This window comes from Barbus barbus (assembly GCF_936440315.1).
Source record: "Barbus barbus genome assembly, chromosome: 1".
NCBI lineage: Eukaryota > Metazoa > Chordata > Actinopteri > Cypriniformes > Cyprinidae > Barbus > Barbus barbus.
In genome coordinates, this window is record NC_136729.1 from 35,062,520 (window position 1) to 35,085,468 (window position 22,949).

At 37.4% G+C, this 22,949-nt stretch overlaps 1 long non-coding RNA gene and 1 pseudogene across 2 annotated transcripts in view; one reads left to right on the forward strand and one right to left on the reverse strand.

Moving 5' to 3' along the window:
• Nucleotides 1-22,949, forward strand: part of LOC306870258 (pyruvate carboxylase, mitochondrial-like) — a 373,186-nt pseudogene that overhangs the window by 272,568 nt on the left and 77,669 nt on the right. Inside the window, exons 16-19 of the transcript in view lie at nt 16,635-16,856; nt 17,034-17,190; nt 17,926-18,166; nt 18,476-18,725. The product of the transcript in view is annotated as a pyruvate carboxylase, mitochondrial-like (transcript). The remainder of the gene's footprint in view (nt 1-16,634; nt 16,857-17,033; nt 17,191-17,925; nt 18,167-18,475; nt 18,726-22,949) is intronic.
• Nucleotides 4,679-6,679, reverse strand: LOC306844517. Its single transcript, XR_013781923.1, has 3 exons — nt 6,109-6,679; nt 5,811-5,906; nt 4,679-5,322 (listed from the first exon to the last, which is right to left on the reverse strand). It is a non-coding gene; the product is annotated as an uncharacterized lncRNA (long non-coding RNA).

The following is a 22,949-nucleotide window of genomic DNA, read 5'->3' on the forward strand; positions in this document are numbered from 1 at the left end:
GGAAAATTTTGTCACCATTTAGTTACCCTAAATTCGTTCCATTAAACACCATGAAGGAGAAGTTTTAAAGAATGCTCCAGTCCAACTAATCTCATGAGAAAATGTAACCATTTTAAGAGTTGCTGATTTGAAATTAATTCATGCTATCTGATTCGTACACAAACAAAACAAAAAAAAAAACACATGAAAGTCCAAACCAAAAACCTCAGTGGGACGTAAGCAGATTGTACAACAACTGAGATCATGCAAATTCATAAGTATTCACAACCAATTCTGCAAAACTTAAAACAGTTACAAAGTGTTACAGTTACAGAGTGTGTTGCCTGGGCATGCTTTTACATTGCATTTACAATGCATGGAGATTGGAGCTTTTAAGCCTTAGAAAGGGTGAACAAGCACCATAAAAGCATCATTAAAGGGGTTCATATGACCTGTGCACTATATTGTAAGTATTCTGAATCTATACAATAGTTCTATCTGAGGAAGAGATACATATTTCAGTGATTATTCACCAATAATTATCCCCTCTATTGAGCTGTTCACTGTTGCAACCAGATCATTTATCCAAGTTAAACTTGAGAATCAAAGTAAATAAACCAGACTTTGCTATTTTTCTTTTTCGGTGAATTGAGACTTTTTATTTGGCCTGTTCTTCACACACAGTAAGTCATGTATTAGTCAAGTCTCAATTAAATAAGACGGGTGAGTTGCACCAACAATGACTAAATTAAACAAAGTTTAGAGCTAATCAAGGATTTGTTGATCTGGGTTTTATTTTAAATCGAGTTGTGTTGCACAATTTAATTTTAAACTTTGATTAACAAATCGGGGATTAGAATTCTAACCTGCGATTAAACCCTCCATCTACAATTAATTTTCTCCACCATGATGGTTTCATCTTATCCTCTGTCTGTGACATAAATAAACGATAAAAGGTCCGCCGTCTTTATAAACCCCTACATAGAGAGACCGTTGATCAAGCAAGCAATGAAAACTTTGAGGCAGTGCATACGGATTTCATAATCTTAATTTTTATTTATAATAAAAACCTCTCTGACACCTGACGAAACACTCACTGTTTCCGTCTTTGTTCAATCAGCTACATATTGGAACTGTAGCTGCACTTTATTTTATTTCCTCCTCACCTGTTAGTTTAAAATTAATCTCTAATTGAGCAACAGGATTAAAGTGAATCTATCTTAAATATAAAATAAATCCAGGATCAAAATGATGGTTTAAATGTAAACCTGCTTATTTTTAAACAAGGTTTAAAGTTTGGTGCAACAGAATTATTAGATAAACCTTGATTTAATCTAGATTTAATCTTAATCCTTATTGGTGCAACCCACCCTAAATTAATAATTTTAATTTTTAGCTAAACTATCTGTTTAATTTAGTAGCATTGTTCCTTTAGATTATTTTTAGTTCTTTTTAGCTAATTTGTAGTTTAGTTTTACTCCCCAATACTTCACACACATATCTCAGGTTACGGACACACTTGCCACATCAAAAGTGTACCACAACAGATGTTAGTGGAATTCATACTCTTGTTTATAACTACCCTAAACATTGGCAGCACCCCCCACTCTCTTCTCTCTCTTGCTCTCTCTATCTCTCTCTCTGTGTATGAACGAGAGTGTGATAATGCAGCTTTAATCCTTCCCTTCTCTCCTTCCCTCTGCCAAATGAAAAAGGGATCCGGCCACATTAGAAATCTCATTACAGGGGTTTAGGTGTGTGTGTGTGAGCCGCATACCACACTCCATCTATGTGTGTGAGAGAGATTCCTAAGGGATAGATATGTGTATGCATATGTGTGCGCAATTAATTTAGCCAATTTTCTCCTATTCTCGTTGGTATACCTTTTTTCTTGTTTGTTGAACATGATGTGTAAAATAACTCCCAAATGACCCTTGATGGATTGTATGCATATAAGTATGCATATCCAAAAAAAGTTTCCTCACTTTCTTGCCATTCTCAGTGCTTTAGAAGCTAGTTCTCAGTGGGACTGGCTGTCGTTTGCCGAGCATTTACAAAATCATCCCCCTACACAATTGGACCAAATATGTGTAGGTGTTTGTATGGAAAAGGTCTTTCATGGGATAAAAAATGCATGTGTCTTTGTAAGTAGGTCACATCTGTGGTAGGTGTATCCCAAGCCTCATGAGATGCTCCTCTGCATTGTGTGTTGCATATGCATTTCAGACACACAATGAGCGATAAATAGGCTTTGGCCTTCATCTTTCCTTTCATATGGTCGCCAGCGTTCCATACAGAGCAATTCCCACAGCAGCACATACATTAAAACTCACATGTGGGTGTATTTATGCCTTGAAATATGCAAATCTGTGCATCAATGTCTTACTTACTGCACTTCTATCATTGGTCTCCCCCGTCCCTTTTTATCTCATACTCCCTCTCTCATTGGACAGCATGATTTGATTTGATTTTCACTTGAATAAGCTTGCAACCCACCAAGTTTTTATGACTTTGTTTGTAATGGGAGTGAACAGTACCACCACCTACCTGCTGGGTTAATGGCCCCTCAAACCGCCACATCTAAAATCTATAAATAGTAGGAATTTCCCATTGTCTGTTGGTTGGTGGGTTCTCGTAGCTTTTGCACTGACCCGTGAGCTGAGAACCAATGCTTAGGTTTAGCAGAGAAATGTGGTCTGGTTTAAACTATTCAGCACACAATTTTCTTCCTGTTCTCCTCAGCAAACATTCATGTGGTGTTCCTGTTCTTATTTCGAGTTTACTTTGATTGGCTGCCAAAATGAGACGTTGCATGACAGGGAATCAGTGAGAAGTGTCACTCATTTATTGATCACCTGTTTCAAAGCTGTATGTGTGACAAGCTCACAATGAGAAGCAGTCAGATTACTGCAATGTCAGTCCATAGCTGTTTGTCAAAGACTGTCAGTAGTTAATAGTAGATAAATAGTAGATAGTATACAGTCCCTAGGGGTGTGCAATATGTATCTACGACACTATTATAATTGTAATTTTAAACATGCACCTGACAAGTAACTGTGTCACTCACTTTGGAGAAAAAAAAAAAAAAAAAAAAAAACACCTTTAGAATGCACACTTTCAGTGCATGATTTAACTTATTAGAATGCAGTTAGAAGGCCCCCAGCATGGATGATATGGGAGGAAAATGCCCGCATTTTTGTCTTTTATCATTTGATATAGTTAAGAAATATCACTTGAGCAAGAGTGTAATTTTACCAAAATATGGACATGATTGCAACGTGATTTTAATTTTATACAACATTTCAATAAACAATAAATATTCCAATAAACAAAGTTTCCAGTAAGTTACAATAACAATTAATACTTATTATAAGTGAGTGTCGTTTTAAACACAATATCATCAATACTATGTTTATTTATTTATTAATAATAAATGGTATTTCCACAGATAAAATGGTCTAAAATAGCTGTTTTAAATCTCCAAGCAACACACACCAGTTTTTTATTGAATGAATGAATCCACATTTTTTAATGAATTGGGTGAGTCCGTAATTCAGTGATCCATATTTTATGATCCAGTGATTTCATTACATACATACATGTGACCTTTCCTGTTTTTATCTGACCCGGTTTGTCCCACCCTTCATCAGCACTCACACACTGGACATGGATGATGATAGAATTTATTTGATGCCTGCACACAGAGCAGTAGGAGACAAATGGAAAGTTCAGTCAAGTTATAGTTCCACCCACAGCAGTTCTCCATAGCTCTGCTGCCCTTAATATAACAGTATGGTGTTCTAAACAAAACAGACAAAAATAATACAGGAATCTGAAATGTCAATTTCTCCATGACAATCAAACAGATGTTCCTTTTTTCTAAACAATTCAATGTTGTCTTTTCCTTATTAAACGTATTGCTTTGTGATCGTATAAGACATTTTAAATCAAACATGAATAGCATGAATAGAAAAACTAAATATAAAATAATGGATAATATGAGGTACATAAATTACACAGCTTACATCATCCATTTTATGGAACTCTGTATGTACGAGAACTTAATGAAATACAAAATTTCTTAGTAAAACCATGAATTAAGTGCTTCACAAAATACAATTAGTACAAAACATTTACTTAAATACAGAAAATGCACAACTGCATAAACAAAGTAAATTTGTAAACACTATGTGATAAAGAAATAATTACCTGCACACAGAGCAGTAGGAGACAAATGGAAAGTTCAGTCAAGTTATAGTTCCACCTATTCAGAATACATTTCATTAGCACATGGCAAAATGGCGCACATGGAAAAAGAGTACACCCAAACGGAAATAAAAGTATCAAAATAACACGTATATAAAAGAAAACACATTCCACAAATCAATCAATGTCTATGATGTTCAATACTTTTCAACCAGTGCACTGTAAAACCAAATTAGTAAGCAGAACTCAAAAAAATTGATGTAACTCGTTGCCTCAATTTTTTTAAGTTCATGAACTTAAAAAAAAAAATTTTTCAAAGGTTAAATATTTGGATTACATGTTACATAAACATTTTAATTACAGTTAAATTAAAACTTGTTATCAAATCAACTTAAATATTTTCAGTTATAGCAACTTAAAATTTTCCTTACCCATTCTCATTGTATTAAGTTAACATTACAAAAAAAAAATAAGTACACAAAGAACCATTTTTAAGTAGCATCAACTCAATATTTATTAGTCTTAGTCATTTGTTTTACAAGTACAAGTAACTCAAAACCTTTGACACACAAGACTCAAAATCGTATGCCTAAAAACTCAATTTTTGTGGTAACTCGTTGCCTCAAATATTTTGAGTACAAACAACTTCAACAGTTTAAGTTACAGTGAGTTACACTGAATTCTTGCCATCTTCTATTTAACACTGCAGTGTTAATTTAAAAGACAGAAACATAAAACAATTCAGAGATGCACTAGGCTAAAACCTGAACACCAGATTAAAATAGCACCTCTAAAATTACAAATTTATGAACCTGCATGAAACTCTACATGCGCATCGTCATTTTTGAGACTCTGTAACTTGGGTGACAGTTTACCATCGTCAAGACCAAGTAAAATCTTCTGAATGAATTCAAAAGTGTTGGTCAGTCCCCTGGGATAGCTGAGGTGTAGTGCATAGATCAGTCCAAACATTACCAGGAAGGCATCAGCAAATCTGGGGAGGTCGCCCACAATCTCGCTTTCAATGACAACAGAGATTTTCACAGGCTGGAAGTGAACTGGACTTGTGTCATTATCTTTGACGACTGTGAGGAGGGCCACTGCAACATCTAAAAGCTCTGGCTCATCAGATGTGTCCTGTAAAATAAAATGGATATAAAAAGGATTAAAGATTTTTATTAAGATTTTTGACAAAAATATTTACAGCAGGTTTAGTGCAAAGGCATTTAGTTAGTCATGAGATTTAACAAACAATATTGCTTCAGACCAACTGACAGAAAGTTTAATGATTTTGATTGTTGTGTGAACAAACTACAGTATGACGATTTTAAACAGAAGATCAGTGTTCTACAGGACCCAGCTAAGCTACCAGTAAACAAGAAATTGATACTATGCTAAAAAAACCTATAAAAATGCTTTATTTTGTTTAAAGCAATCTAGTACCAAAGTTTTTTGTTTTTTTTTTACAGTAAGGTCAAAGAAAACAAATCGCTTCAAATCTCTTCAAATCACACAAACTATGTGATTTGAAAGACTGAGCAAGGGTAAGCGTGTAAGTATGTCTGTATTCATATGAACTGTTTACTTAATATGGTCGTGAGATTAAAAAAAACAAAAAAACTCACTGTGCAGGTCTTGAAAAACTCAGAGACGTCCTCACGTAGATACACAGGAAGGGCATGAAGAACAGTAACACGCTTTGTGTGTATGTCATGAAACGCCTATAACGATAAAAACAGAATTGTACATAACTTATTTAATGTTAAACACCACAAGATATACAAAATCAGACAAATACCAAAAAAAAAAGTGGACAAGTTGTTGTATTCAAAGCTCATTTGAATCATCAAACTTTTAAAATGTTTTCCAATGTGCCTCTTTTAATTAGGAATTAGACCTATAAAAAAGGGATAATATTTTTACCTGTTCATCATGGAGTTTTAGGATTTCAGTCAAAGCATCTGATGTCTTCCCGGTTCTGCCTTCTGTCTGAACAGGGTCATCAGTCTAGGAAGATGTCGGTCAAGCTCTGAGTAGAATGTGTTGGGCAGGTTCTGGTTTGTAATTCGTTGGAACTCTGCATACACCTACATTTTAAAACAAAGACAGACTAATATAACTATATAATATAACATTGGAATCCATAACAGCACTTACAACACATTGCAACCATTTCTCTGCAATATATCTTTAATTGCCTCCTTGATCAAAGGCTGAGATAAGAAGCAGACCTGATTTAAATGCTCCACTATTTCTTGGGTAGCTGTGTTTGAGACATGTAGGATTGCCTGCATCTTCAAAAATAAGGAAGATAAATTCATTCTGAGATGTTTTTTTAGTTCGTCAGTGTCACACTGACCATCATCCCCCACTGGATCCTCATCTGTGCCTGGAGGTTCTTCATACAAATCACCATCAACTGCAGGAATACTGGCTTGACCAACTTCACTGACAATGTCATTTTGAAAGTCTGATGAAACACTTGCTTGGTGTGATCTACTTTTATGAGAATTGAATGAAGAGTATACATTTGTGGTAAAGCTACAATCCTTGTATGGGCAAGCCACCGTTTCATGATTTCTTAAATGCCTTCTAAGATGGCAGAAAAGAACAAATTCAGAAAATTGCTGCTGAAATGGGCATAAAGGCCATTTAAATAACAGAGCCTGCTGAGAGTCTTCTGCACTACTGCCAAATTGGCAAGTATGATATCTTGACAAATGAGTTCTAAGACTATCAAGTGTCTTAAATGTACACATGCAATCATTATAGATGCATGGAAGAGGGCTTACACTGGAAAAGTGACTGTGTTGAAGTCTGTAGTGCTTAAATACTTGCAATCTGTCAGTAAAAGAAGCTGAGCACAACTTACATTTTGCACTGTAGCAACTGTAGCAACAACCTGAAAGAAAAAAACAAAATTAATGTTAGAAAGTGTATAGCTCCATCAAAAAAAGTTTAATTATTAAGTACAAGTCAACTAACTGGTTACATGATCATGACCAGAGAATACAACTAACACTGTTTTCGGTGTAATGTGTTTTTTCATGTGTACAGATAGAAAAATGTATGTTAATGTTACACCAAACATAGAGCGGAGTACTATATAATAGACAAGGCTGTTTAAATATTAAGCAGGAAAATGATAAATGTGGACCTCTTCATATAGACATCTCAGCGCTGTTTTATATTTCTAAACAGACGTCATCAGTCAAAACTTGAACACATAACGGCTCTATATCATTTTGCCAAATTACAGGCTTTACTGGCACATTTCTGCAATGGCACATGCTCTCCAGCTCCCTAATTTGCGTATCAGTGGCACGCCAACACATTGGGGAAAGTATATTGTCCAAGTTATCTAGTTTTGTGCACACCAGACAAAATTAGCAATGAATAAGCAATGGATGTTTTTTTTTTAATCGCGTGTCACGCATGAACGTAACAATCTCAGCGCCTAATGTCTTTAAAACAAATGTAACGTTAGGCTAAATTGTTCACGCGGAATTACAGACTGATCCGTTTGAAAAATTATATAAGTTAGCTGATGTGTAACATATGCTTCGTCGTTCGTTGTTTTTATTAGGCCTATTTCATCAGTTATTCCTTGCTAGACATCCATGAATTTTGAATATAAATATACGTAACTAACGAACGCTGTTTAAAGTTTTGTCTTGATTAAACTGCTGCAACTGTTCACTAGATAAAAAACACATTTAAAACTTACCGTGACACCGACGTTGCTGGTAACTGCCGACAGCTTGAAGCTTACATCCTCCTCACTGCACTGCAGTCACTTGTGGCGCCAACGTAACTTAAAAGTTATCCACGTGTTGCGCGTTCCCACAACGTCGCAAGTCTCACGTTGACCTTGGGGCACGTGAGCCTCGTAAGCCAATAAAATGATGACCCTTATGTCAACCGAGTCGTAACTTTTTAATCAAACATATTTTTTCCTGCCTGGCTGCCATATAAAGAAACCTCTAATGTTGAACCCACTTAGATGTTCGTTGAAGTTACAATTTTGAGCTCTTAAATTACGATCTTCTTAAGTTTTTGTTTCATAAGCTAATTGCTTACGTTATTATCTTAAGCAGTGATTCCTTAATATTCTCTTTGTGCTCACATTAAACCAGCTGTACATGTATGTAAAATTAGTGCTTAGAGTGAATTGAATATTTTTCTTGGTAAAATCTTTTACAGCTGAATTTATGAAGACCCAGCCATTATTAGGAAAATTAAGTATTTTTTTTTTATATTAAATTATTTAAATACATATAATTTAATTAAAAATTACAAACAATTGGTTACACACACATGCCCGCAAGCAAACACACAATGTTGAAACAACAAGAAATAAGTACAGTTAAATTATACACCTAAGTGGTACTTACTTAATAAGCAAATTGTTTCAGTTAATTAAAAATAATCAGTTCAAGTCACTCAAAAACTATAAAAAAGTCACATAAACTCAAAATATTTAGGTTAGTAGAACTGTGTCAGAAAATTAAGTTTAGGCTACTCAATAATTTTAATTATTTTGAGCATTTGGGTTTACAGTGTGTATAATATTTCACATGAAACAATATTTTTACTTTTAGCGTGGAGCTACAACAAAAATGACTCACCCACAGCAGTTCTCCATAGCTCTGCTGCAGACTGTTAGAACTCACTGGGCCATAGCGCCACCGGCGCAACCAATAGGAACTGCGATCTCATTAACGCAGGATTTACTTAAAGAACCTAAGAACTGATATTTATATAATATTTATCTCGTTACATGCACCCCCCTAAATCCTGCTTAATGGGGACACAACATAAGAAAAATCAACAGTGAAGAAAGGGAAGAAGAGAACTTCATGTTTTCAATCCACAAAGAAGAGAAGAGAGAAAAAAAATGCTCATGGAGTACAATTTAGCTGTCAATCATAGATTCTCCCATAAGGAGTACATAAAGACTAAGGGAGGCACCTAACCCCAATCTCATAGTAGACTAAAGAGATGCCTGTTACACCTCAAAAATTCCATTATGTACCAACACATTATTTGATTCATAATCTCTGTATCAGTCTATTTCCTTTGTGTTCTCAACTTGAAGCATGAAATCAAATGTAACCTTTTCTTTATGTGAAAATGCTTTTAACTAAATAAACAAAAGAACTCACTGTAGAGTCTGAACTGCCTATGTGTTGTTTGTTCATTTCATAAATCAGTCTTTTGGGAGGCTTAATGACTCTGCCAAGCCTAGTTCGAGTTACTGCAGCCTCTACATGCCTTGGCTGTGTGCACACCACAGTCTCCTTTGTGACCTCATCCGTGACTTGTTCTCCTTGAGTCGAGTTAGAGCCTTGACCTCCTACTTCAGGCAAATCAACATCACTTGTCACTTTGGCATCACTTCTTTCCCGCAGGTCCCTAGCATCAGTACTTGCAGAGTCCAGTATCTCTGACACACAATCAGACACATCAGGTAAGGCTGTACCGTTTGTACGTCCATCCTCCTCATCAAAACCATCAAGATTACTTAATATCCAGTTTGCAGTTCTGTCATCATGATCAACTTTGTTTCCTTGAACATCAGTTACATCATTCGCATCATTGTCCTTTTCATCCTGTTCCTGAGGTTCATCAACTGGTAGGAAGTTCACAGGTAGCAACAAATTTCTATGAACTACCCTCACTTTGTCTGATTTGAGGTCCCGAATCCTGTAAACATTGATGTCAGGATAGACAGCCATGACTTCATATGGGGATGACTCCCATTTGTCAGAAACTTTTCTTCTACCTTTTTCACCTCTGTTCGCAACCAGTACTCTATCACCAACAAACAGTGGACAGCCCTTCACCTTTCTGTTATAGAGTCTGGCATGTCGTTCCTGTTCTTTCAGAGTGTGCATCCGTGCTATGTGAACTGCTTCCCGCAAGTCTTTCCTCAGCTTCGACACAAAATCTTTGTAATCCACCACATCCTCATTCAGAAGCACATTTTGAAACAGGACGTCAATTGGGAGACGAGGAACTCTGCCAAACATAAGAAAGAATGGCGCAAAACCCGTTGTCTCATGTTCTGTGCAGTTGTAACAGAAGGTAAGTTGCTGTAACATCTGTGGCCATTTTGCTTTAGGAGGCAATGTCCTGATCATGCTTCCAAGAGTCCTGTTGAACCTCTCGGCAATGCCGTTACCCATGGGGTGATATGGTGTTGTATGTGACTTGTCTACACCCGCCATGGTCAACAGTTCCTTGATTAGCTTGCTCTCAAAATTAGCCCCATGATCAGAATGAATTCTTTTGGGGAATCCATAGACAAGAAAGAAATCATTCCAGAGCCTTTTCGCAACTTGTTTGGCTGACTGATTCTGACATGGAAATGCATGAGCCATTTTCGTAAAATGATCCGTCACAATCAGCACATCCACAGACTTCCCTTCTCTGATCTCTGCCGACCAAAAGTCGATGCAGACCAATTCTAGAGGTTCTGATGTTCGGATACTTTCTAACGGAGCACAAGCATTGGGTTCTGAGGTTTTACCAACCACACATCGGCGACAGTTCTTCACGTAATTATCCATATCTTTTTGCATTCCAATCCAGAAGAATCGTTGTCTTGCAAGAGACAGTGTTCTACTACGTCCTTGATGTCCTGCTACATCATGGATTCCATGAAGAACTTGTGATTTCAAAGAAGCAGGTACAACAACCAGGTAGAGTTTCTTGTTTAGCTTCGGATCCCTTTTCACCTTATATAGTACTCCATTATAGACAACAAGTTTGTCATGGTGCTTCAACAATCTTCGCACACTTGCGGATTCCTTTGCTTGTTCTCTCTTAGATGGTTTCTGACATCTCTCATTGTAATACAGAATTCGACACAAGGTGCTGTCCTGCTCCTGTGCATTAACAATGTTGCTGTGCTGCAAAGGAGGGTCAAACTGTTGTGGTTGCGGGATGACTGGTACTGTCCCCAGTACTTCGCTCAAGCCACCAGTAGCGTGTGCTGCCAACAATGCAGAAACTTCCTGGCTCCCATTAGAACCTGAAGGTGAGAGTCCATCACTGGTTGTGTCACGAGAACCTTCGACAACCCCCTGAACCACCTGATGGTTACTTGCACACTTGAAAGCCTCTTGGACAGTTGTCAACAACACCACTGACATCCTTTAGGAGAGATAAGTATGGTTCAGTAATAAGGCGATGTCCAATGCAAGACTGAACAAATGGCTCACGGCTCAGAGCATCCGCGACAACATTTTTTGTTCCCGGGACATACTTCAGATCAAAACTGTAAGAAGCAAGTTTTGCCACCCATCGCTGCTCACATGCATCAAGTCGAGGTTTAGTCAGAATATATGTGAGAGGATTATTGTCCGTCCATGCCGTAAAGTGTCGTCCTCTCAGCCAATGGCTAAACTTCTCACAGATAGCCCACTTTAAGGCAAAGAACTCTAATCTGTGAGCTGGATAGTTCATTTGTGAGCGAGACAGAGTTCTACTTGCAAAGGCTACGGCTCTGGCAATCTCTTCACCTGGCAGAACTTGTGACAATACAGCTCCAACTCCATCGAAAGATGCATCAACAGCCAAAATGAAAGGTCGGTCAAAGTCTGGGTGAGCCAGTGTTACATTTTTTGTCAGTTCCAGTTTTAGTGTGTGCAAAGCTTCTTCACAAGCCGTTGTCCAGTCAGCTGGGGATAGTTTGAGGTAACTAACTGTCTTCCTTGGTTTTCGTCCTGTCGTGACAGGAGTCTGTTTGACTGCACCTGATGTCAGCTTGAATAGAGGCTTTGCTTTCACTGAACATCCTTCAATAAAATGTTGATAATAAAGAACCATTCCAAGAAAGGACCTGATCTTTTTCTGACATGGTGTTTTTCCATCAGGTTCCATCAAATCAGAAGCTTGAATCTTGTTAATTGCCTCAACTTTCCCAGGATCAGTTTTAATCCCTTCCTCGCTTATGATGTGTCCAAGAAATTTCACTGATCGTCTCAGGAAACAACACTTCTTTGGAGCCAACTTCAGATTGTGATGGGACCACCGAGAGAGAACCATTTCAAGACGTTGAAGAGCTACGGACTCAGAAGGGGCAAACACCATCAAATCATCAAGGTAACAGAGGACACTGCTGAAATTCTCATTTCCAAAGACAGACATCATCATTCTCATGAAAGTTGCTGGGCTATTGGAGAGACCTTGAGGAAGCCTATTATATTCATGAAGGCCAAATGGGGAAGTGAAGGCAGTGTACTTTGTGTTCTTCCTCTAGGAGAACGTTATAATACCCCGAGGTAAGATCCATGGTTGAGAAGAAAGCGTTACCACCCAGTGCAGCTAACACGTCGGACTGGTGTGGTAAAGGGTAGGCGTCTCTGACAGTCCTCGCGTTCAACCACCTAAAGCCAGTGCAGATCCTGAGATCACCGTTCTTCTTCCAAACTAGTACAAGAGGGGACGCATAGTCACTATGTGACTTACGGATGATTCCCTTTTCCTCCATCTCATTTAACACCGTTCTCAGTTTGGCATACTGGCTAGGTGGTATACGCCTGTATGGAAAACGGAAGGGTCTGTCATCAGTGAGGTTAATCCGATGGACAAAGCCTTTAGCCTCTCCACAGTCCATTTTGTCTCTTGAAACAACTGACTCATACTTCTCAATAATGTGTAACAACTTGTCTTTCCAGTGGGCTGACACTTCACACAACTCTAAATCAAGATCGTCAAGGTTCAAGTCTCTCAAGATCTGCTTCATCTCATCACTGCATCTAAGAGGTAAGGGTTCCTCAGTACACTGCAGATTTGACTGAATCTGTTTTGGCAGCGGTAAGTCTTGAACAGCAATACAAGGTGACACGTCAGCTATTTTTGCATTTCTCTTTAACACAACTCTGTGATTAGTGGGGTTGATGACTTTCAGGGGGACAGATCCATCTCCCCATAGTGGTGTTATGACCCTTCCGACCAATATTTGCCTTGGTCTCACTCTGGACTCGGTTGGTTCCACAATAACTGTGCTACCTACTGACAAAACAGAAGACTGTGGTAGCTTACCCCAAACCAGATGCTCAGTTTGTGGCTCTAACGTCACACTTCCGTAATTTTACGGTACCAACTTTCTCAGGTATGGATTCACCTCTCCATCTTTCTGTGTTAGAGAAAAGAGATAGAAATAAAGAGCATTCATCACTCTCATTGTTACTTGACTTAGCCATGAGCTTCCAGTAACCGTTGGTTTCTCTCAAGTGCATCAGAAGTCTCTTTATGACATTTGTGCCCAAAATCATGTCTTCAGTCTGCCCAGGCACAACCAAAGTAGGAATAATCATGGGGCAGCCATACACTGTAGCTTTAAGATCATAGACTGCGGTAGGGGTAACTTGATGGCCACCACAACCAACAATGACAATATCTTGTGCTGACTGACTTGCCATATCGGAGTTACTTTTCAGCAAACTTTCTTCAGCAGACTTGCTGATAGTACATGCCATTGATCCACTATCGATTAAACTTTTAAAGATGAGATCCTTCTCAACTGAAACAGACGTGTAAAATAAGCTATCAGCTTTTGGAACTCTTTGTACTCCCTGAAAGATGACGGTTTTGTCTGACGATGCATCACTGAACATTTGACATGACTCATAATCCATTAAATCATCAAAACTGAATATGGGAGATTCACTCTCAAGATCTACGTGATCCTCCCTCACACGTAGATCACTTAGTTTGACTGCTGGTTAACTGAGGAAGCATCCTTCCTTTCCTTTGGACAGCGGTTCCTGGGATGGTCAGGCAAAAAACACTGGTAACAGAGCCTATGATTTTTGCAATGAGTAAAAGCAGAATGTGAGGTGTCCTTGCACACTAAGCATGGTGCATCATTCAAACCTGGAATTCTGGGCAAGTTACTTCTTTTCATGTTCTCCTTAGTAGCTTGTGCATTACCACTATTATTGATCAGAACTCTCTCCAGCATATCGATCACCTTTCCCAGAGCCATATTCTCTGACTGTTTCGACTGAAGAGAATCCTGTTCAACTTTCACTGGGCACGTGCTAGGACTTACATGCATCTCATTCACAGAAAATTTATTTCCACATTCACTTGGTCCATGTCCCTTACCTGTGGCTCTGAGATTTTTCTCTGAATGATACTCATTTAGGATCTCTTGCACTTCATAAGCCGTCCATTTGTCAATGGTTTTCGAGCGAAATGTCAGTGCTAGATTTGAATCTGGACAATTCCTGATAAACATGCGTGTGACTTCAATCAGTTGATTATCCAGCACCTTTCCCTGTTGCTTTAGACACTCAGCTGTGATGTCTGCAGTACGGTTCAAGCGCAACCAGTAATCGAAGGGATCCTCTTGAGGTACTGGAAGAGTAGTGTAGAAATCTTGCAATGGAATAAGAGAATATTGTTGGCAGCTGAAATGCTTACGTAATAGTGTGTAGATAGCATCAGGATTTGTTCTGATATCCAAACCGCTTGACAGCATCCCCACTTTAACAACATCTTTGGCTTTGCCTCTCAGGTGGATTAAAATCTCTTCACCTTGCTCTTCAGTAGGCAGAAACCCCTTCCTTATGAAGTTTTTCATGAGCTCCACCCACTCATCAAGTGTAACAGTGTCTGATGCGTCACCTCTGAAAATCGGAGGATCCTTAACTTCCCTATGACGCACAACTTGGATCTGTGAGGTACTTGACATAGAGCTTTGGTCAGGTCTGCACCTACTATCATGATCATTCTGAGTATTCTTAGATGCAGCTTCAGTTTGACTGTGCAAATTCAAATATGCAAGGATACTATCTGCCAGCTGCAGACCTACTTGCTGCACTATGTTACCCATCTGACTCATTATGTCACTGGTACAGACTGGAGTCGATGTGTTAATTGGCTGAGCAGTATCAGAACTAGTATGATTCACATTAATAGGGTTCACGTTAGCATTTAGAGCAGGAACTGCATTTGCTTCTATGCCCATACCATTGTTTACACTACACACTATGTTCTATAAATGCTGTGAAACCCAAATAATAATGTCCAACCACTTCAGAATGTCTATTCAAGAGTCTTTTCCTGATATTTGTGTAAAGTCCTGAATTAACTAATAAGAGCTTAGCTGAAGGTCCCGTGCAGTGAAGAATGAAGACAGGCCTGAAGTCCTGAGTCACGGAACCAATGTGACCTTTCCTGTCTTTATCTGACCCGGTTTGTCCCACCCTTCATCAGCACTCACACACTGGACATGGATGATGATAGAATTTATTTGATGCCTGCACACAGAGCAGTAGGAGACAAATGGAAAGTTCAGTCAAGTTATAGTTCCACCCACAGCAGTTCTCCATAGCTCTGCTGCCCTTAATATAACAGTATGGTGTTCTAAACAAAACAGACAAAAATAATACAGGAATCTGAAATGTCAATTTCTCCATGACAATCAAACAGATGTTCCTTTTTTCTAAACAATTCAATGTTGTCTTTTCCTTATTAAACTTATTGCTTTGTGATCGTATAAGACATTTTAAATCAAACATGAATAGCATGAATAGAAAAACTAAATATAAAGTAATGGATAATATAAGGTACATAAATTACACAGCTTACATCATCCATTTTATGGAACTCTGTATGTACGAGAACTTAATGAAATACAAAATTTCTTAGTAAAACCATGAATTAAGTGCTTCACAAAATACAATTAGTACAAAACATTTACTTAAATACAGAAAATGCACAACTGCATAAACAGTAAATTCGTAAACACTATGTGATAAAGAAATAATTACCTGCACACAGAGCAGTAGGAGACAAATGGAAAGTTCAGTCAAGTTATAGTTCCACCTATTCAGAATACATTTCATTTCATTAGCACATGGCAAAATGGCGCACATGGAAAAAGAGTACACCCAAACGGAAATAAAAGTATCAAAATAACACGTTTATAAAAGAAAACACATTCCACAAATCAATCAATGTCTATGATGTTCAATACTTTTCGACCAGTGTATAATATTTCACATGAAACAGTATTTTTACTTTTAGCGTGGAGCTACAACAAAAATGACTCACCCACAGCAGTTCTCCATAGCTCTGCTGCAGACTGTTAGAACTCACTGGGCCATAGCGCCACCGGCGCAACCAATAGGAACTGCGATCTCATTAACGCAGGATTTACTTAAAGAACCTAAGAACTGATATTTATATAATATTTATCTCGTTACATATATATATATATATATATATATATATATATCTTTAAAAACACAGTGTCATCTACTTATTCGTATTGTTGTTATCAACCAAATCCCACAAAATATTGAGATATCATATTTGGTAAATATTGCACACCCCTAATAGCCCCCTACTTTTATCAAAATGTTTTGAGTTGGTCTGGTGCCTTTATGTATGTGTGCAGCATAGACAAATATTTTTTTTATTCCTTCCAGGTGAGCCGTCCATGGGCTTCCGTGAGTTCCTGTTGAAGGGAGGTCCTGAGGGTTTTACACGGGCAATTCGACAGCACCAGGGTCTTCTACTGATGGACACTACCTTCAGAGATGCCCACCAGTCCCTGCTGGCCACCCGTGTCAGGACACATGACCTCAAAAAGATTGCTCCATTCGTGAGCCACAACTTCGATAATCTCTTCAGCCTTGAGAACTGGGGAGGCACGTGACACATTCACAGAGTCTTCAGTCATTTCTTAATACACATACACTCACACAGAAGGAGCTAGTTAAGTAATACGTTTTTAGATATATTCCCCAGCTCTGTGTGTCTTTTAGCTTACTGAGGATCACTTCACGTCTTTGACATGATCTTAATACCTCTCTTGCTTTCTCTAGGAGCTACATTTGATGTAGCAATGTGTTTTCTGTGGGAATGTCCGTGGAAGAGACTTCAGGAGCTCCGAGCTCTGATTCCCAATGTCCCATTTCAGATGCTGCTACGTGGAGCCAATGCTGTGGGATACAAAAACTACCCTGACAATGCAGTTGTCAAGTGAGATCACACACACATTTCCATTGGCTAATGTTATTTTCTATCCTCCACTCCTAATCCTACCCTTGCAGAAAACTTTCTGCCTATTTAAATGTTTAAGATATTGTTTAGTGTGTTTATTAAGCTGTTTTCATCGTGGGTGCTGTTGGCTTGTCCACACAATTTAGGTGATTACATTTGTAGACACAAAATAAACACACACATACACAAAAGAAGGCAGTGCATGTATTGAGCTATAGAGAGCTAGAGCTGATACCGTAGCAGCGGTAAACACAGTTGTAGAGCTATTCACATTCATTTTTTTAATATTAGTATAAATGTTAAGCTAATAATGTCATGTAATATACACACAGTATTTAGGATTGTCTCGTAAGTTCATAATAGGCAAAGTTTCCTCACAAATTTAACAAATGCACCAGTAATCTCCCAAGTTTTAGTACTTTGGTTAAGATGCTCATATTGATTTATTGGACTAAAACAGAGTGTGAATATAGTGTGGAATAACATGTATATATGCAGTATAATGGACATAGATGGACAACTTCTGATGATAACTGTTGGAAAGTACATAATATTCTGGCAGGCATTGAAATGTCAATGGCTTGACTTGAATGTGCATTCACACAAATGTCTCTCTTTACTCTTATAAACCATAAATGTCAGTTTTGAAGGAATTGGCTGTAGTGCAGAGCTGACAAGCTTATTTCCATTTATCTTCACTCTCTCTTTCTCTAGATTCTGCGAGGTAGCCAACGAGAACGGAATGGATATCTTTCGTGTTTTTGACTCCTTGAATTATATTCCCAACATGCTTCTGGGGATGGAAGCAGCAGGGACAGCGGGAGGCGTTGTGGAGGCGGCTATTTCTTGCACGGGAGACGTGTCCAACCCCATGAGACAGAAATACTCACTGGAGTACTATCTGAAGCTGGCCAATGAGCTAGTTAAGGCTGGAACACACATACTGGCTGTTAAGGTAGATCATGTGTACAAGGAAAAAACACACATTCACAGAGGCAAAGGTGAAGAATTTGCTAATATAACCGCTGTTTTTTGTGTGTCAGGACTCTTAGCATGATATTTTCAGCTGTGTTTGGCAGTTACTCAAGGGTGTAATGACTGAAGACATTGACAGTAATATTCATTCTTGCTCTGTTGTTTCTGTTTCTTCTCTCTTTTTCTTTGTTGAGCTGCAGTAATGACAGTGATAGTCATAATGTGATTTTCTTTCTGTGGGGTGCACTTGAGTGGTTAAAAGCAGCTCTGCTCTCTTTTCTTCCTATAGGACATGGCTGGCCTGCTGAAGCCCGAAGCCAGCCGTTTACTGATTGGAGCATTGCGGGACCGTTTCCCTGACGTCCCTATCCATGTTCATACTCACGATACTGCAGGTGCGGGAGTCACGGCAATGTTAGCCTGTGCACAAGCAGGTGCAGATATAGTGGATGTAGCAGTGGACTCCATGGCAGGCATGACTTCTGAACCAAGCATGGGCGCCATCGTAGCCTGCACCAAAGGAACCAAACTTGACACTGGTGAGTGGACAATAAACATATAAAGGTATGGTCACATTAGCAAAATATTGATAGAAGTTTCACAAGCAAAAAAAGCTCCATTTTCAATAGTGTAGTGATGCATGAAGCACTATTCTCACAGAAGTCACTTTCAACATGGCGCCTTTCTGTTCCAACTTGAACACAAAGCAAAATCTTTGGGGGAAGTTTTTTGCTCTAAAGCTCAACTCCCAATCGAATGGATACCTGTTAAAATTATTGGATTTTTGCGAACTGACTGAGAGAATTCCCCAAATAGCAATAGATATGTAAAGCACTGAAAGTGGCTTAAGATATTTTATATGACATATGTATAATGAATTACGATGTAACTTTAAACATTTATTCCATCTGTGCTATTGTTTAGTTATTGGACTTTTTAGACATACACTCTGACATCAATTAAATGAAAGTATTTAATAGCAATTCAGCTTTAAAAAAAAGAGTCAGAGCCATAAACTATTGGGCAGAGCTCTTGACATATCAACACTTCGGGGGACCCAAGTTTGACTTGAGGAATTTTTCGTTCCTGTTCTAGTCTCTCCTCTCCTATCACCTGTCTCTCCTTTTGTCAAATAAAGTCATTGCCCAAAAATATAACTTAAAAATATTAAAAAAATGTATTTATATATAATACCTTTCAATGGTTTGGGGTCAGCAAGATTTTTGAGTGTCATGATAAAAATAGTGAAAACAGTAACATTGTGTAATTATTGCAATCAAGAAAAAACTGTTTTCTATTTTAAATGTTTTTTTTTTATGTACTTTATTGTTATCATGACAAAACTGAATTTTTAGCAGTTATTCCCTTAAGAAAATTAACTATGATTTTACCACAAATAAAACAAAAAAACTATGGTTACTATAGTTAAACTGTGATAACCACAAATTATTTTTTACATTTTATTACTATAGTAAAAACATAGTTAATTTTATTAAGGGTTATTCTAATCTTCAGTGTCACATGATCCTTCAGAAATCATACAGATATGCTGTGTTCTTGAACAACATGTTATTTTTTGCCCCACACTTTTATGTTTACATAAAGTGTGTTTCTGGCCTATAGGTCAGTACATGTGCAGTTTAATTCAACAAGCTGCCCATGATCAGTTTAATTTTGCCTAAGTTGCAGGCAGGCTCAATTGATTAATGATGTCTAATTAGTCAAGTCACTAAGCTCATTAATCAAGGGACCCAGTAGAGGTTGTCGTCATTTATCAGTACATTTGTACTTTTATACAGTTGCGTGCATGTGTGCTGTACTGTCCATGTGAGTGTGATAATTGCTGTATTCTGAGAGGCATGTTAAACAAAAGGCCTTCAGTAGCAGAGAGGGGAATGTGTTGAAACACCTTGGACAAAGACTAATGACGGAGAAGAAAAGAGAGGTAGAGAACCTTCCCATTCCTCTCCCCCATTTTCTTTTTAACTGCCCTTACACATTTATTTCAACTTCCTCCACTTCATTACCGTCAAAGTTAAATCATAGCTCCTCTTCCCAGCTTTTCCCTCCCTCTCTCCCCCTCTTCTGTCCCCCAAATATGCCGCTGCACTTCAGTTTCAAATTCTCCAGAGTATAATCTTATGTTCTTGAACAATCTCTCATGTAGCTACACCATACACAATAATCTGTCAATGTCTCTCTTTAAACACTGAGATACCCCCACCCCCCAAAAAATGTTCATACAAACATAGCCACCACAATGCAAGTTCTGGGTGGTTGCCAGAACGTTGCTATGCAGTTGCTTAAAGTGTTCTGGGTGCTTGCCAGTAGCATCATTATGCAGTAGCTGGGGTTGTTGAGGTGGTTGCTTATAGACTTACATCAGAAACACACTAGATATGGCTGTACATTGTAAGTTAATGGGATAGTGGTAACATTTTAGTTTAGGGACCTAATCTCACTATTAATTAGTTGCTTATTAGTAGTGTTGGAGGATAGCTAGTTACATGCAACAGAATTACGTAATTTAATTACAAAATGAATGTACCTGTAATCTGTTGCAGTTACTGAGAACAAATATGTAATTAATTTGCAGTTACTTATGAAAACAATTGCAAAGGTGGTTACATCTGAATATTGTCAGACACATACAGATTTGGTTGATTTCTTTCCTAAATTGCATTGACTGCTTTAAAATATCAGACACCAATGTAAACAGTGCAAGGCATTGTTAGAAGCCAGTGTTTCCTATTATAGTTGGGCAAAGATTTGATTTTAAAAACAGTATCATAGCTATTAAATTATATCTTATGATTTTAAATATGTATTTAACCTCAGAATCAAAGTAAAAAGGTGTTTAAGTCTGATTTTGTGGTGGCTGTGCTTTAAAATTAAATTATCATAATCCCGATTCAAGTTATGAAGAGTTTTGAAAATCTGACAGTAATCACTGTTAAGTACTACTGTAAGGTTAACCCTGCCTGCTTTAAATGTTTCAAAATGATTAACAGTTTAAAAAGTTTAGAAAAAATTTAGAAATGGAAAATTTGAAAAGTAATCAAATTACAAAAATTGGATTATCAAATGTAATCAGTTACATTAATAAAGTAATTTAAATTACTCTACTTATTACATTTTAAATAGGGTAACTTGTAATCTGTAACCTATTATATTTCCAAAGTGACCTTCCCAACACAGCGTATTAGCATGAATGTTACTAGAAAAGTAGCTGTTTTTAGTATTTATAAAGCACTATTAATTCTGGATTACCAGATTTTAGATCCCTTAATCCTCCCTAACCCTAAACTTAATAACTATCTTACTATTAATGAGCAGCAAAGTTTATTGTGGGAAAAGTCATTGTTAATCGTGAGAAGTGTGTGACAAGGTGAAAGCTGAAGATTTTCTACTTTGTAAAGGCTACACAGTTTGAAGTATCATTCATGTCAGCAACACAGATTGTGCAAATTTACATCCTGACCTTTAAATCTTAGAGCTAAAGGGCCCAAATCTTAAAGATCTGTTCACACCAACACAAATATTTGGCACAAAATTTAGTTCCAGTTTTCAGATGCAATTTGTCTGTTCTGAACACTGATCAACTGAATGAAAATGCAATTCCGCTCTCTGACAAAGATGGCACTTATACAAAAGAAAAAATACCATGGTTACCCCAGTTAAGGTGCGAGCATAGTACACTTTTCATTCCACTGAATTCCATTCATACGCATGTGAATGCTAGAGTCCATAAATGCAAGATTGTGCAAAGATTTGGCTCTGGGCATTTGAATGAAAGAGCAAATCTCTATTAAAAAAAGAGAAGAAAAAATTCCACATTCAAATGGTTGTGTCAATCGGAACAGATGTCATTCATTTAAATGAATATAGTAAAATATTGTTGTTATATATTATGTTTTATATTTTAAAAAACAGTGCCAAAGACAATGCAATAGGCCTAGACATTCAACTGAATGTGTAGACACATAATGACAGATTAATTTAAAGTTTTTTGTTTTATTTACTTCTTTTTTTTTTTGAAAGTTTACATTTCAAACAGCTAACTACATTAGTACACTATATATACGACCCATCCAAAAATAGAAAATGATTCAATAAAATGTGTGAAATATATATATGTATACACACATGCCATATATATTTTGTGCTTTTCTACCACCTAAGCATGTGTGTTTGTTTAAGTACACAGTTTTTATTCATGAGCACATTTGTTGAGGTAATTGGTCACGGAAGACCTCTAGTTTCTTGAAGATCCCTCATTCCCTCTCATCACTCTCTCTTACTGTCATTGGTTTTCTCTTTAGTCTATTGGACTGGTTAATTTAGTTGCCACACTGCAAAAAATACCCTTCTTAAAACAAGCTAAATGCACTTAAATCTAGTTAAAGTGTACCAAAATCAAGCAAAAAAATCTGCCAATGGGGTAAGCAAAACCGGCTTAATAAGAATTCTTGAAAGTAGCATAAATATCTAGTCAATAATAAATGCTACTGGATCTTAAAACTAGATACAAATTCTTAAAACCAGACTTTTTAGCTTTTTATAAGCACTGAATAATAATAATTATAGGAAAAATTGCATTAAAACTAGATTATTTTAACTTAAATATAGTCACTAAAAATACTGTTGGGTCTTAAAACTAGAATAGAATATTTAACCTTAAATCCAGCTTATTTCGATTTTTTTTAAGATCACACAAAAACCTAAAATAAGATGAAAATTCTCAAAATAACCCCCCCCCCCAC